Source organism: Sinohyriopsis cumingii, chromosome 2, assembly GCF_028554795.1.
Source record: "Sinohyriopsis cumingii isolate HCF-2022 chromosome 2, ASM2855479v2, whole genome shotgun sequence".
Lineage (NCBI taxonomy): Eukaryota > Metazoa > Mollusca > Bivalvia > Unionida > Unionidae > Sinohyriopsis > Sinohyriopsis cumingii.
The window spans coordinates 158,007,604-158,022,185 of NC_142962.1; positions in this window are offsets into that span (position 1 = coordinate 158,007,604).

A 14,582-nucleotide genomic window follows, 5' to 3' on the forward strand; every position below is an offset into this window, starting at 1 on the left:
TTTGTTTGGATTTATCAGAACTGGGGGAGATCTTCTAGTTCATTTAGCTTCTTTTTGCTTCTTTATCTGCTCTTTTATTTCCTGGACTATCTATATGTGATTGAACCAACATGAATTCTACTGTACAATTATTGTGTTTCAATGTGTTAAGTGACATGTTCACTTCTTTTAACAGATTTTCCCTACTAGACGGAAGGATTATAACTGCTTTGGAAGTATGGGCATTTTGAATCCATTTAATGTCCTGATTTATAGCCCAAAACTCTACCGTATAATGGGGCAGTTATTAGACAATATTGCCGAACTCATATCTCAGTCTTTCACCATGTTCCAGAGTATAGTTGTTTTCAAAAATATTGTTTTCCTTCCAGTAGGTATTGCTATTTTGATATATTTTATGCATTAATTGAATGAAACAATGAGCAAATGTTTGCATACAGGAAACCATTCACAAATGCAGGATTCCTACAGGGATAGTTAGGCAATTAAATGAAACATTACTCGTACTGTGATTTTAATATTTATTTTATACCATTACCTCAAAACAAAACAATGTCTGTCACGGTTGTATCATATGACGTTTCATTTTTCTCTAGCACATTGAAAGAGAATTAAATGTCATCGTCAGAGTGTGTACCGAGGATGTGCAAAGTTTCTTCATGAGAACCGACTTGGATGTTTTTCATTTTTAAAATAGAAAAAGGTGCATAAATTATATATTTAGATTATATACATATACATACTTTTACAGTAAAATGATGTACAAAGTTTAGTCGAATCTATCGTTGACATCTTAGATAATATATTTTAACAAAAAAGCGAAAAATACTAACTTTTCTGAAGTTAATAAATATTGCAACAAAAAGACCAATCAGCATCTTTGCTCAGACCAGTCATATAAAAAGGGGTCTGATCAATCAGGTGTTCGTGTTTCTCTGATCATTTTCGCTCACATGAAGTGAACTAAAATTCATATCTGACGAGAATAGGTTGGGAAAAGTTAGACCTCTGTCAAAAATATTACTATCTATGAAATGTTTCTTTTTGGACGATAGTGTCTCTGTGTATTTTCAACAACAAAAAATAGTCAAAGAATTTAAAGGTATGTAATTTCACACATAACCAAAACTTCTTCAAAGATTTTCTGACAAACTGACACATTTTCACACCTTATAATCACTCGGTTATGAATGCAAACAGGACTGTTCTCGATGGTGACTACTTCATATTTTTCGGCCTCTGCCATTTTGCTGCACACACTAGAAACGGGAGACCAACCCGAGTGCGCCTGTGTTCATATACAGTACAGTGAGCACGTTCAAAGGAAGTTTCTTTGTTTCGCATGATATCAAAGTAAAAGGACACGTGAAGATGAATAGTTACCCGATTCAATTACAACTAAAGAGGAATCAATACGAAATCGTGAATATAAAAAAATGAAACAAGCCAAGATAATGAGCGGCTGATATATGAACACTGCCGAAGAAACTATCCAAACTTTAGACAATGGAAATTTTTTAAAAATGCCATTCGATTTTCATAGTGTAACAGATCCAAGTCATTAGTAACCTTGAGCTCTTCCTCGGGATCACAGATTTAACATGACACTTATAAAACCTTTGGAAGTTATTGAAGGTAGCAATCAATGTTAAGATGTGAAAAAACACGCTGTTGGCAGTAAGAAAACTCACTAAAGAATTAATTACACAAATAATTATATTCCGTTTGCCTTTATCACTATGGATAAAATCGTAGATATAGTAACCAATGAAACTTTAAAAAGTCTCACACTTGATTTTCCAAGAATGAGTTAAAATGGTTCGTTGACATTGTGCAAAAAGCGTTGAAATTCTCAGAAATATGTATTAACCCAGCAACGATCTTCTCTCAGGGATTTCAATTCAGGCGTTAATTTTTGGAAGCGACCAAGTAATTCTCTGATCATCAGTAAAAGTACAGAGTAATCATCACTTTAAATGTTAATGTTCTTTTGCAACGAGTTGAGAAGTACACCTTTCAAAATATTGAATAGTACTGGTCATTATATACGTTAATGTGCAACAAGGTATCCACTCCAGAAAAGATAATGTAGATGCTCACAAAATATATGCATTTATTTTGTGTCTGACGCTCAGGTAAACATCCAAAACAATTAGCTATTTGAATTGTGTTTTAGGCATAAATAAATCGAGTTGCCACGGATGTACCAAAAGGAAACCCATATGATAATTTATGGAGTTATTATTTCTTGAAACCAATAATGTCTCCTACATCTAAGAGCGACTGGATTGTTTAGTAAATCGTTATATTCTGTCCAGTTTTTATGTTTAACAAGATTTACATCAAATTGTAATTAATCAATTATTAAAAGGCGATTGCGATAGATCTGGGCGATAATTTAGATGTGTGATCGATTTGCTGGCTAATGTTTATCAAGTAGCTAATACATTTGACTAATATGTGATAATTGGGGCAATAGTAACAATGTAAAATAGAAAGCCAATATCCTAAACTGGCTTGTATTGGCAGACATTGTGTACTACTTGTATGATTGATGGTACAAAAGTACAACTATGTGACGGAGGATTTCAGAGAAAATATACTTTTATTGGTTACAGCAAGGACAATCAGGAAATGGAAATTGTGCTTGAAGAAAACTATATTTCTATGGACGAAATGAAAGGAGAAACGATAGAACAGACGAAGAGAACAAAATAATCAACTGTTAAATGCGCTTGAAATTTCTCTTTAACTGTAGCGTTTACATGTCTGTGAGGTAACGAATACATAGTCAGTCAAGAACCTCTTGTCTTTTTAAGAGTCGATTTTAATTTATTAATTTTGATGTTGTACGTCTCACGATTGAATGACCCAGATAAATTAATTTCTTGGTCATCTTCAGTTGGATTAAAAAAAGGTTTTGTATATTTAAAATTCTTTGTGAGTACGCATTTTGTTATTCAACAACCAACGTTACTTTCGTCTTTGTCCGTTTAAAAGGAGTAGGGCTAATAGTGCGTAATGCGAACACAAAACTCTTTAATTGAAATATCGTTTGGTTCATCCTTGAACAGTTGAGAATTTTTCATATTCTTTCATAAGACACCAGATGTACTATCCTTACGATAGTCACTGGTATCAAAAACTTTTTGTTATCCCTCATGACAGTGTGTATTAGTTTCCTGTCTTACGTGAATTTATAACGAAACTGTACGAGTCTTTAGTAACTTCATTCTTTCACCATATTTCAGTACAAACCATGAATCAACAGAGCGCAGTACTATTTTAAAATCACTTCTGGATTTTAAATTAATGTTTTTAATTCCATTATATCCTCTATTTTTACACATCTATTAAACTTATGACAGCATATATCTTAACAAATATTTGTGTGATCTATCACTGGTGTGACTAACACAGATGAAGTAGAATAAAAGAGCATCTACTATTTTTAATTACATTGAAACTAGTTTTTTGTTCTCATCCATTCAGCAAAATCTGTAAGAATTTCCTCTGAGCATTTGATATATATTTGTAATGTTAAATGTTCAATCCTGTCAAACATCAATTTTGTACTTTTATTTATTTCCTGTCCAAATTTGTTATGTAACAGGTTTTAAAAAATTAATGACTTTATCCATTTTGCCCAGTTCATTATAGTAATAGGTCTGCTTCTCTATAAAAATATATGTATGCAACTGTTTTCCTTGTTGAATTGGGTTTCAGATGTGATTGTGAAGTCTAATTAAGTATTCATAAGCTAAACTGTTCAAGTTTTCAAATGATTATCTTTCTCAAATGCTTTTATCATCGAAAATTCATATGAACCTTGATTGTGGCTGCCATAACATCAGTGTTCATTTGCATAAAATTTAAATGAATCTTTTCTTTAAGTTTAATTTAAATAATATCAAACTGAATATTGATAGAATACAATTCTCCTTAATTCAGTTATAGTTTAAAACCATATTAAAGAGTTCTGTATTTTGAAATTTTCATCTCAAGTATGGAACTATTTCTTTACCAAACCTCTCACTATCGTACCAAACCTATCACCATCAGTATACAAATGTCTGAGCAAAACTATCCCCTCTTTCTAGTACTGGTAACAACCGAAATATTTGTCCTCCAATAATGTATGCAATAACATCAAGTCCTCCAGATTGCTTCAACAGCATAATTTCTTTGCAAAAAAATTCAAAGTGCCTATTCTTTTATTTTTAGGCAATTCCTTTAACTTTGAGGTGACTAATTTTATACCATCCATTAATTTTAGCAACACACCGATTTCAAAAAATTTCTCATCTAAGTGGAGAAAAATTCAATGCTTTATTTTTTCAATACATCCTTGACCTTAATTTTACCTTCAACATAAACAACTATCTTGAATCTCCTTTTAACTGAAGACCTTATACAATTTCCAAAATCTCCTAACATGTTTAGAAAAAAACTTATACAATTTATCAAGGATAAAGATTGATTTAAGATAGGTTCAAGTGCTCCTATAAAGTAGTTTGATAGTTAGCATTAAAAAAGAGCAAAATTAGGTATAAGTATGAAATGATTCATTAGTCTTACATTATTCAGAACATTATTGAATAGTATACTGAGTTCTAAAAGATGACCCTGTTGGTTTGTCATTAAGACCTTAATTTCATATTTAAGACATTACATACTGTATGAATGTACACCACCTTCATTTCATTTCAAATTCTAGCAAAAATCCATCTGTTCCCTCTGGTATGTCAGTCCCATCAGACTGTAATATCTAAGGATCTCCTGACTACCCCTGGGTAATTTAGGATTCATTCCTTTCTTACAGAGATTGGAATGATTAAGGACAATTAGTTTCTTAAATCAAATTGTCCATCATGTCACACTGACTGCTAGAGTTGCAAACTTAAATTTCGTCCTGCTTGGAGAACCCAGGCAAAAAGAAAGTCTATGAGCTCCAAATAAAATCATTCAAGCATTTGACACAGCAAGTGTACCAGTGAAGGATACCGGTATACCGGTAGTTTTATATGACTTGTTATATAAGGAAACTCAGCTTGTTCTGTGACACTCATTTAATGTCATACTCCCACACAACTCAAGCCTAAACCCAACTGCATTGTTACACTAATAATGATGCAACAACAGACAGCAGGCTTGCTTAGTGTCACGGAATTGTGTACGAGTTATATCAATATGTATATGTTGTCAAAAATGTACTCGGGTTTCGTTGCCGCGTACAGCATCACCCAAGGGTGGTATATTTTTTCGGCTCTGGTTATTTCAAAATACTGAGCGAAACTCAGACCATGCTGCACGTGTGAATTGCCTGCAGCGGGAAACCCTAAGTACCTAGCTGCGCATATCTGTCACAGCTAGTGTACATATACAGCAAATTCTCTATAACCAAATTACATTACGACAAGTCTTGTCAGGAAGCTTACCCCTTTACGGGAGCAAATCTCCAGCTGTAGAGCTGCCTATGCCTTATGCCATGCCTTGTATATGGTTTGATGTGGAGTCACCAGCTGTAAAGCTGCCTTATACATGCTGCCATGCCTTATAATGGTTTGATGTGGAGTCACAGAACTCGGTGTGGTTTCGTGTGACGTATATGCTGTGTTATGGTGACGTTGGATTGGAAGAGTGTACTGGTTTTCTCCATGCGAGGGACCAGGGCTTCGCGACCATCGGGTCTGTGATTGATGTGAGGGCTCTCGAGGGATCCTTCAACAGACTGAGAGGAGCGGACCGTGCATGGGTGCTTCCCTGGCCATTGCCTAGAGCGAGTGGAACAGGAGTTACATCTTGGACGTCAAATGGGCGCCATGATAGTTATATATATTGTGTTCCACGTTGTTGTTTTCACTATTGCTATCTAAGCAAATTTATATGCATTTGAATATCGTTATTTGAACAATACATTCAAATTTACATGCATTTCAATATCGTTATTTGAACGATAAATTCACATTTACATGCATTTGAATATCGTTATATGAACGATACATTCAAATTTACATACTTTTCAATATTGTTATATGAACAATACATTCAAATTTACATGCATTTCAATATCGTTGTATGAACGATACATTCAAAATTTTGTTTATATTGGGGTGTAGATCATATACTTTTATTTTGTCGATCGGTGATCGGACTTAATTCACGTTTATTTGAAATTCCATTTGTTAAATTCGTGTTTGAGTTTTTTCTCGTTGAGTTAATTGTTGTTGATAGTTCCATGTTAGGAACTTTATAATTTTCCTTATCTTTTTGTTTTTAATGGTGTCAGATTTGTTAATATTTAAATTCCGTTTATAAATAAACATCTTGTAAACGCAGTTGCTTTTGGTGTCTTCCCTAATCCAGTCCCAACCCGGCTTCATCCTGTGACACTTAGTTAATAAAGAAGTTTTTATAGCTCCAGGAAAATCTGAATCTGTAAGTGATTTGGACCTGAAACAATTAATCCATATGTTAAGATAGCTGTTAAAAGCCAACCCTAAAACTAAAAAGAACTTGTCCTTTATTTTCATATTAGATGCATTTTAATGTCATTTAACTAATGCTGTTTCATTGTGTGTGAAATTTAATATTGTCCTTATCGTTCAGTATAATCTATTCAACCATATGAAACGTCTGGACATCAAAATCAACCCCTGTCCAAAATTGCTAGATATCTGAAAAATATGCAACCATTTAACAATGATCATCTTTTATAACGACTGAAATATAATTATTCCTTCCTGTGTATAACATAGAAAAAAATGCTCTAAAATCATTATTCAAAGTTAGGAAACTCTTCTCTTTAACATACAACATACACCATCTCTAAATATAAACATCTAACAATGACAACACCATCTCTACATATAAACATCTAACAATGACAACACCATTTTTAAATATAGATTTCTAAAAATGACATAGTTGCATGTACTGATGAAAGATACTAACAAACATACATCCGAAAACCTCAACAGTAGTCCATCACCAAACAGCATCTCTTTACTGCCTGGTTCTTGATGGAGCCTGATCATGGATCCCATCTTTTTGATCAATATTGTTTTCAGTATAAGGCAACCTCAATTATAAAGTGTTTGAGTTTTATGGCTCACCTGAAAAGTGTTGCAATGAAAAAGCACTAATAAATTACATGAAAAATTTGATTTTTATAAATAAAAACCTATATCATTAAAAAAAGAGGAAGAAAGGAAACCAGCAATAGAAAGCACCTTGGTCCAATAGTTATATTCTAACAGTGATCCTGTATCTGTGATCAATGTACAAGTGTAAAAATGTTCTGGCTCATAACAAATTTTTCTATACATTTAAATAAAAACCTTTAAGAAAACTGCCACCACCATCATTTTCTTGTGATTGTTACCCATGATTTTGATAAAAGTTGTTGTGATTTTAATAATAGGTGTAGTAGTCAAATTTATCCCCTTTTGAAGGCTTGGCTGGGAGAGAATTGGCTAACTGATTTCTTTTTCCCAGGGAAAAGAATCAGCTAGTCAATTCTTTCCCAGGGGGAAACAACTGGCTAGCCATTTCTTCCCCCCTCCAGCTGAAAGTTCCTCCCCTGGAATATAAAGTGAAGAAAATATAATCACTTTAAGTTCTCACTGGGAGGAAATATGATTGTTCCAATGTGTCAATTTTTATTATCATGTGTAAAGTTAAACAAATTATTTTATTAAATTTGCTAATTAAACAGAAAGCAATACAAAGTTTGCAACCAATTTTTTGGCAAGGACAGTATTCTAGGTGATCCTTGTTTTGGCCAATAAATCAGCCCCGCGCCTAGAATAATATTGACTGATGGTTTAATAAACAGATGACATTGAACCAATATACTGTTCAACAGTATCAAACAGATTTGGGTGGCTGATTTATTGGACTAATTCTTATTGTTTAAATATTAAAGGAAAGTGTCGCATGTGTGATGATTACAGGTGAATGCTATCGTCTTAACTGATAGTTTTGGTGTTCAGGGATCAGGGAAAGATGGTGTCATTTGAAATACAATTACAGCCATTAAACTTGTATATTGGAAAACCCACCAGAAATGTCATATGGTGTATAAATAGTAATTATCACAGGTAATTCCAGGTGTTCCTACAGGAAATTGTTCTATTATCCCATTCATAAGTGCATCTAGTGGCAAAAAACCTTGGTATAAATAAAGTTAAATATCCTTAATATTATTACTTCTTGACTCGCAGTCATGGATGACAAGTCATGCATTGATATAGTATCATATGTTAGTGATTTCACCTACCCAGCAAATATGGCAGCTATAAAAGATCTAAACATGAGAAAAAGTGAAAAGCGCAGCATTCACATTAAAGCTAAAAGTACTGCTGCAAGTGATGGTGTACTTTACAAAGATAACTGCCATGTTCTTAGAAGTATCAACAGTTTTAGCAAACCTTCATTCTGGTAAATAGTACATTATAAAATTAGTATGAATAATATTAATGCAAAGTTATTCAGATAAAATGTACAGAGTCTGTGTCTATTGCTTTGAAAGCACAAACCAATTTAATACTTCTTGCTAGGTTAATTAAGATATTTATATGTCCATACTCTATCAATTATCCATCATTATTTCTGGGAGTGTTTCAATTCCAGTAGAAGAACTGCATAGTACCTGATTAATTAATTTACCCATTATGTAATTACTCTTATTAAATTATTTTCCTCTCACTCCCCCCCCCCCTTGCTCCCTCCATTTTCATTATCTGTCTCTCTAGTGCTCTCATATTTATATTTCTCTCTGCAATACAAACAGCACATAATTATAAATTGTAAACATTATTTTCTTGTAACTTCAAAGTAAAATTGACTTGTTTTTTATTGTAACAGGTAAATATGCTGGAGGACATCTCGGCCGTGAGAAAATATGAGAAATGCCAGGAAGGGTATTATTGGAAGTTGACGATAAAGATGTAGTAAAATATGTCAATGACTGGGATAAATGCAGTAGAGTGAATCTTGGGCCAATACAAGCAGCACCTCCTCTGAATCCTATACTGGAGCCATCCAACGTGTGGTGGAGTTTAGTTGGAATCGATAATGATGGTCCTCATCCAATGACGGACAATGGCAACAAATATATTGTTGCAGCTACAGATAATTTTTCCAAGTGGTCTGAGGCTTAAGTTATCACAAACAAAAGTGCTGATGAAGTATCACAATGTCTATCTAACATCCTACAAACTAAATATAACTGATCAGGGAAAAAGAGTTCACAAACAAGCTCATACATAACCTAGCAAGTGAGATGGCTATAGACCACAGCATTTCCTCTGCATACCATCCACAAACCAATGTGCAGAGATAGTGACTTTAGGACCCTGAAAGAAATGCTATCCAATGTATAACCAATCATCAAGCAACAAATTGGGATGTCTGGCAGCCCAGTACACTGTTTGCATTCAGGACAAGAGTACAAGCATCTACGATGGTCCCATCTTTTGAGATCATGTATGATAGGAAGGCTTGTATTATTTCAACACCTAGCCAAAGCAGAGATTACAGCGAGTTCTCTCATGATGTCTTGGCAAAGATTAATAAACACAGAGTTTCAAGGTCAAAGTGTAACTGAAAACATTAAAAATGCACAGATCCACCAGAAGCAAAATTTCTGTAAAAGAAATAAATTCTTTAAAACCTTTCAAAAGGAAGCTCTTACTCTTAGGAAGAATGCCAATAAAAAAAGGGGATTTGGCTGCAAACTGGCACCACGATGGGTGGGGCCTTATGTAGTAAAAAACTGTTCTTATAAAAGGCTGAGTAAGACTGCAGAATGAATGTAGTGGCAAGCTGCTGTCTAACACCTATCATTGTAGGCCTTTGAAACTGTATTCAAGGAGACCAAATATGACAAAGGCCACCAAACCACCACCAATGATGCCACAAATTCCAAGAAAACACTGAAAGAAATACTGAAAAGACATGACATAAAACAACCTCAGACTTCAACTACTCCAACAATAAATAACAGAAGTAATGGTAATCCATCTAGAGTTCTTAAATTCAAATGATTAAAAAATTGAAAAGAGTGCCAGCAAGGCTTCCAAAGAGGCCTGAGGTACATATGAAAAACAAAAACAATCATAATATCAGAAAAAAATCGATCTTCAATCCACCTACAGAAAAACAATGCAAACAGTTGCAGGAAAAACGAAATCACTATTTTGCAGCGACCAAAATTAAAATTAAATAAAATATTTTCAGCCCCAACAAAATTGTACAAGATGATGGTAAATGTGTGTTTAGTACTACAAGCTTCGCAGTGCAGAAAGTTTTGCAATTTCAGGAAGCGAAGACAGCTACAAGATTTGCCATGATAGTATTGTCAGGCATATGTGTTCCAAAATGCTTTAGCAACTACCTTAACAACAAAGTAAATAAATATTTACAGGACAATAATATGTGTCAAATACTGTGTGGGCAACTGATGCTGAGATTATGGGTGCAGCATCACTGTTATCCACAGACATTTATGTGTATAGTCCTAGTGGATAAAATTCCATAGGAGTTAAGCAGCATGAATGGTTGAGGGACCCAGCATTCTTTTTCTTGGACACTTTCACTCAGTCTGGAATTTATTTACAAAACCTTGTAAATGATCACTATAATGTAGTGTACGATTGCTAAGAAGAAGCATGATTATTAGTTAAAAGTTGTGTCTTTGGGCAGTAGCACCCGCCCATCCACGAGTCTCCTGCTGCCTTGCGGGTCGGCTTTGGTTAGCCAAAGGATAAGGGAGTAAACACTATAAGACAATCCGGAGAGGAGACCCTAAGGCAGCTGGATGATGTACTACATCCGCTTCTGGTTACTCCTTGGTCTGGAGAGGGATGGGCTCCACCAGACAACTTTTGCCCAAGACACACTAATAATGCTGGACAAATCTGAACTTATCATACCGGATTGGTCATCGCCCAGGTCAACAAGGACCGTGCCTGCCGTTGTCCCCCAGGACGGAGGTGACAAGTGTGCTACTGGTACTCTGCATAAAATCAGAGCGAGAGACAGCATTGCCATCGCCACCTGGAACATTAGAACTCTGACGCAAATTGGAAGACTCCAAGAGTTGACACATGAGCTGGAACACTACACATGGCACGTTCTGGGACTCTGTGATGTTAGATGGAAAGCCCTAGGAGAACACCAAACTGAAGATGGGCATATATTATACTATAGTGGAGAGTGTGACAAGTCCATAAATGGAGTAGGCTTCCTTGTAAACAAAGCCATCAAGGGATCTGTGCTTGAATGCTGCCCCATATCTAGCAGAATCATTTCCATTCGTCTGAAAGCATCTCCCTTTAACATCACAATTATCCAAGTCTATGCTCCAACTACCGATCATGATGATGAAGAAATAGAGAAGTTTTACAACAAACTACAGGGTATTCTAAACATGGTCAGTAAAAAAAGACATCCTCGTCATCCAAGGAGACTGGAATACCAAAGTAGGCAAACATGCTCTAAAAGACTGGGAAGATCATTGTGAACCTTCTTGCAATGAGCTTACCAATGAAAGAGGGAGACGGCTGCTCGAGTTCGCAAGCTACAACAACTTGGTACTAGCCAACACCCTGGGACAACATAAAGCTTCACGATGCTGGACATGGCACGCACCAAATAGAACCAATCACAACCAGATCGATTACATACTGGTTCAAAACCGTTACCGATCTGGCATCAATAGAGCAAAAACAAGGACGTTCCCTGGTGCTGATGTTGGGAGGGATCACAACCTTGTGATTATGAACTTCCGAGTGAGGCTGAAGAAAATTAACAAGCCAAAGAACATCAGGCTCAAATTCAACCTTAAACAACTGAAGGACCCTAACATCTGCAAGTCATTCCAAGCCACAATTGGAGGAAAATCTCCTCCACTCCTTGTGATGGATGGTGATGTCAAAGGGATGACAGACACCTTCAACACAGTCATGACAGCAGCTGCCAAGGACATCATTGGCCTCCATCGCTTGAAGAAAAAACCCTGGGTTACAGAAGAGATTCTGAAGTTGTGTGATGCCCGATGAGAACTCAAAAACACCAGACACGACACACAACAGGGGCAATGGAGTACCGAGAAATAAACAAGAATATCATTAAAAAAAAACTTGAAGAAAGCAAAAGAAGATTGGATTGGACAAAAGTGCACAGAAATAGAGAGCAGTCTGATAAAGAATAACAGCAAAAAGGCATTCCAAATTGTGAAAGACCTCACCGACAGAAACAACCAAGAGTCAGTACCATTCAAGACAAAAATGGAAAATGCCTCACAGAAGCGAGTGACATTGCAGAAAGATGGACTAAGTATTGCAAAGAACTCTACAACCATCAGTCCACAGGAGACCCAGATGTGCTTGAAGTTCCAAACTCCTCAAATGATGATGACTCCCCATTCTCAAAGAAGAGGTGGAGTCAGCAATAAGAGCACTGAAGAATGGGAAGGCAGCTGGAGTAGACAACATCCAAGTTGAACTTATCAAGAATGGGGGGGGGGGAATCAGTGAAAGAGCTACTAACAAAAATCTGCAACAAGATCTGGCAGACAGGTGAATGGCCAACACAATGGACCCAGTCACTCCCCCAAAAAGGCAATCTCCAGCTGTGCCAAAATTACAGAACTATCAGTTTGATCAGCCATGCTAGTAAGGTAATGCTGAAGTTCATCTTGAACAGACTGAAACCACAAGCAGAAGAAATAATCGCTGAAGAACAGGCCGGGTTCCGGAGTGGAAGAAGCACAACAGAACAAATATTTAATCTCAGGGTTCTGTGTTAAAAGTACTCGCAACACCAACAAGACATCTATCATGTGTTCATAGATTTCAAAAAGGCCTTTGACAGAGTGTGGCATGAGACATTGTGGGCCACAATGAAGAAGTATAACATGGGTCAAAGGTTAACCAATACCATCAAGCAGCTGTACGCCAAGGCTACCAGTGCAGCAATTGCCGAAGGTTCTTTGGGGGACAGGTTCCAGACAACAGTGGGAGTGCGTCAAGGCTGTCTCCTGTCACCCACACTTTTCAAAATCTACTTAGAGCGCATCATGAGCGAAGCCCTGGAAAACCACTGTGGGACAGTCAGCATTGGAGGGCGTAACATCACCAACCTCTGCTTTGCAGATGACATTAATGGGCTGGTAGGCAGTGAAGACGAGCTTGCCACCTTAGTGAAGAACCTGGATGAAACATCTTCCAGATTTGACATGGAGATAAGCACTGAGAAGACAAAGCTGGCGACAAATAGTGGCAAACAAATCTCAGCCAAGATTAAAGTCAGAGGACATGAACTGGAAACAGTGAGCCAGTTCAAATATCTTGGTTCCATAATCACCGAAGAGGGATCAAGAGCAGAAATTTTGTCAAGAGCAGCACAAACAATGGCAGCTATGTCAAAGATAAGACCCATCTGGTCAGACAAGAATATGTCTGAAAACTAAAATCAGACTATTGCGAGCTCTAGTCATCTCAATCTTTTTGTACTCATGTGAGGCCAGGACCCTAACAGCATAATTACAACGAAGAATCCAGTCACTTGAAATGAGATGCTACAGAACCATCCTTGGCATCTCTTACATGGACCACATCACAAATGAAGAAGTGCATAACACCATCAGGCGCAAAGTAGGCCAATATGAGGACCTCCTCACCACCATTAAAAAGAGAAAGCTGAAATGGTATAGCCATGTCACTAGAGCCAACAGTCTATCCACAACAGTCCTGCAGGGCAGCGTCCAGGGTGGCAGTAGGAGAGGTAGACAGAGAAAAAAGTGGACTGACAACATCACAGAATGGACCAGGAAAAGTTTTGCGGAGACACAGGCATTGGCACATGATCGAGACAAGTGGAAGGAACTGGTCAGATGTTCAGCAGTACAGTGCCTCGACGACCACACTAGGTCATGAGACTGATGATGATGATGATGTGTCTTATGCCATGCAAATGATTTTTTAAAAGCTATTAACTGGATATTGTATTCTGTAGTTATAATGTTTAGGCTTGTTTGAAATAAACTCAAAGATTTAGTTATGTGAACCATTATGTGTATTATATTTCACATGTGGGCCTTAAGCAGATTAGGAAAGAGTCCATTATGAAAAGAAACCAACTGATTGTAGCTGGGAAAGAATCAGCCCACTGATTCTATCACCCCACCCATTTCTTATCAGACCCATTACAGGTATGATATTTCACTTAAAGTGTATTACCAATGAGCCCATTAATGAAAATATATTATTTGGTAGTTGGGGAAAAAGAATCACCTAGCTGATTCTTTCCCCCTGCCCCCATTTGTTAATTGACCTATTACATGTATGATATTTTACATGTCAGCAACTAGCTTATTACAAAGAGTCCATTAATGAAAAGAAACTTGCTGACTGTAGGAGCTGGAGGGACAAAATAACTAGAGGGGGAAACTAAGTGGATGTAAGGGTGGGTGGAGAAATAACTAAAGGTGGTAAGAACCAGCAGGCCAATTCTTTCCCCAGGGAAGGCATTAGTTATCCGATTCCTCTGGGGAAACTTTTAGCAGGGGGAAAGAA